This window comes from Atractosteus spatula, chromosome 7, assembly GCF_055471065.1.
Source record: "Atractosteus spatula isolate fAtrSpa1 chromosome 7, fAtrSpa1.hap1, whole genome shotgun sequence".
In the NCBI taxonomy this organism is placed as follows: Eukaryota; Metazoa; Chordata; class Actinopteri; order Semionotiformes; family Lepisosteidae; genus Atractosteus; species Atractosteus spatula.
In genome coordinates this window covers 50,889,179-50,892,196 of record NC_142712.1, presented here as the reverse complement: position 1 = coordinate 50,892,196, position 3,018 = coordinate 50,889,179, and the positions used below count along the sequence as shown (strand labels likewise).

Below are 3,018 nucleotides of genomic sequence, written 5' to 3'. Positions count from 1 at the left end.
TTGTGAATTGCAAGATTATGAAGTGCATACGAGACACTTGGAGCCATCAGCCTGAACTTGACTTTGGATTAGTAGCTCAGTGCCCATGCTTCTAGTGTGTGCCTGCAAGGGATAGGGAAGTGTTTATTCCTGACTCCGGTTTTGCAGCAGACTGGAGCTGAATTCGGATATCAGGGCCTTCAGAAAGCCTGAGTCTCGGGTGTCTCTTTAATTCCTGCTGCTCAGTTCAGAGATCTGTTCTGGGACTCGTTCCTTCATGGCTGGTCATTCCGATTATAAGATGTGAAAAACCATAAAGTTAAAAACTATAAACAGAGAACGTGTTTACTGAACCCTAGTGGCTCAGCTCGGCCAGAGCTCATCCAGTGTCTGGAGCTGATATGGAAAGTGTTACCCCCCTGTTGGATAGGAGGTTACCCCCAGCCATGCTGATACCCTGTTATACAGCTGGAAGGACTTCCGGTTATGAGGCTAAAGCCCTAATCACTACTCGATTCTGCCCTTTACTATCGAATCATTCCAATTTTAAAATTTGACTAGTTATAAACTTTCATGGTAGTAAATGAGAAAAATGTTCCATTTTCTCTATTACACATAAAATGCTGTTAATAGCTATCCCAGTGTAAAACCAGGGTAATAGCGAATCATAGTGTTGCGATTTAACAGGGGTCTTGCTGCCATATTCGCGCTGTTTAGGTATAAACCTATTAAGATAAAGATGCAATGTTTTGTCAAAGTATTGACAAAACTCTTAATTATCTCTTTTATCTCACAATCGGTGATTCGGAAAATGTCCGGACAGTGACATCGTAGGCAACACCTCCATCTAGTGGTGAGTAGTGTGTACTGCTGAGGTTTCCCACCAACCACCACACGCAGCTGAGTGGCTGCAAGCGAAAGCGGAGAGATAATTGAGCTCTTGAGGTCTCGTCGTTTTATTAGCGTTTCTAGGATTTCGTTTAGTTAATCAAAAAATTGTTTTGAAGGGTGTGTTTTCAGCCTAGACTTGGGGACCAGACTGTTTTCTTAACGTCAGGATGGCCGAGCGGTCTAAGGCGCTGCGTTCAGGTCGCAGTCTCCCCTGGAGGCGTGGGTTCGAATCCCACTCCTGACAAGCGTGTTTTGATGTGGGAGTGTGGAGCAAGCTACTATGTCTCATCGGGGGTCTGACTTCTTTCAGGGAAGGCTGGGTAAAACTCCTGGCTACCGGAAGGGCTGAACGGCCCTGTTTCGTTAAACTACAATTAGCTGCCACACAGAGACAGCTAAATTTACAAGATTTTTGGCGCGCTTGTAATACCAATGTGGCACATTGGTCTGTACTGCCCTTGCGATGTGTGGATGTTTGCCTCATTTGCCTAGGCTTCGTGCGTTATTTTAAGGAGCGGTAATTACAGCGGAACGGTAGAGGTAATGTCAGTTTGCGGCCGTAACAATTATCCCCTTTTTCGCCCGCCCACGTTTTCTGTCTTTCACTGAACAAAATTGCCGTTGCTTAGCTGAATCGTGCGAAACAGCTCATGTTTACGAAGAATGTGTTCTGCACCAGATACGAAAATCTTGGTGCTGAGTTTGAGAGAAAGCTGGAGTGTCGGACTGCGGGGTCTCTGTAGCTCCATTCTCTCAGTCTGGTCCTTAAGCACATTGGAGGTCCCTACTTCTAGTGCTTCCCAACGTAGAAGGGTTTGTGCCTTCTGCTCATTGTAGCTTCCTTATTTTCTCTCTTGCGCACAAGCGGGCTCGGTAACAATACTTAATAAATGAGTCGCACACAAGCACCTACAGTCATGCATTACGTTCACTTGTTTTAAATTCAAAGCAGCGAAATTAAGAACCGTTACAAACGAGAGGAGGCTATTCAGCCCGTTTGGTAGTTTGCAGCTAACTGGTCCAAGGCCTTTTCCAGCCATCTCTTAAAATACGCCAGTGTATCGGCTTCAACAGCATGGTTGGGCAAGCCTGTTCCCTACTCCCACAACCCTTTGGGTAAAGAAGTGCCTCCTGTTCTGAGTTTTAAATGCACTGCCACATAGTTTTGGAGTACTTACTGTAAAGTTAGGAAGTCCATCTCAGCTATGTAATCCCCTAGTCATTAAAATCCACAGAATGACTTGCAAACTGGATTGCTAGCAAACTCTTTTGAGGTGTCAGGTGCTGTAGACTGCTGATTGCAGTTTAGTACGAAAACCAAATCATGCTAATTTCTTTCAGCTATTTCAATAGCAGCCATATCACCCTGCAAGTCATGATTAACACCCCACTGAAGCTCAGCAGGTGTGAGTCTGGCCAGCACCTGGAAGAGAGACCTCCTGGGAAAAACTAATGTTGCTGCTGGCAGAAATATTGGAGGAGCCAGCAGGGGGTGCTCATGCTGTGGTTGGTGTTAGTACTGATAACCCAGTATAGTCAGGAGGACACTATACTGTAAAAAAAAAAAAAGCCTTCTTTTGGATGAGATGTAAAACTGAGGTCCTGACTCTCTGTGGTTATGAAAAATGGCAGGTTGATTCACAAAAGATGTAGGTGTGTTACACCAGTGTCCTGGCTAAATTTCCCATTGGGAGTCTGTACCAATCATGGCTTCATCACTCTGTTCTCCTCCTCACTGAAAGCTGGTGAGTGTACTGGTGCATTGTTTGCTGTTGCATCGTTTGGGTGATGGAGAGGAGTCCCCATTACCTGTAAAGTGCTTTGAGTGGAGTGTCCAGAAAAGCGCTATATAAGTCTAAAGACATTAGTAGTAGTATTCCTCTCTGTCTGTCTCGGTGAGATTTCATTAGTGATAAAGAGCCACACAGATATCAGGCCTTGTAAGGCATGATTATTAAGTGTAAGGAATAAGTATTATTTCTTGCCATATAGATTCCTATTGTGAATTGCCACGTTGTTAAAGTTCTGCCTTGACAGATTTTTCGTGTTAAGTGTTTTTATTTGTTAGGCAGACATGTGCCCGGTTCACACACACAAAAACATTCACAAGGCTTTCTCCTATACAGTATGTTTATCTTTGTTTTAGAA

General features: G+C 44.3%; 1 non-coding gene across 1 annotated transcript; it reads left to right on the top strand.

The window, feature by feature from the left end:
• The first annotated feature begins 1,031 nt into the window (after positions 1 to 1,031).
• On the top strand, positions 1,032 to 1,114 carry trnal-cag (transfer RNA leucine (anticodon CAG)). Its single transcript has one exon. It is a non-coding gene; the product is annotated as a tRNA-Leu (tRNA).
• Positions 1,115 to 3,018: the final 1,904 nt, after the last annotated feature.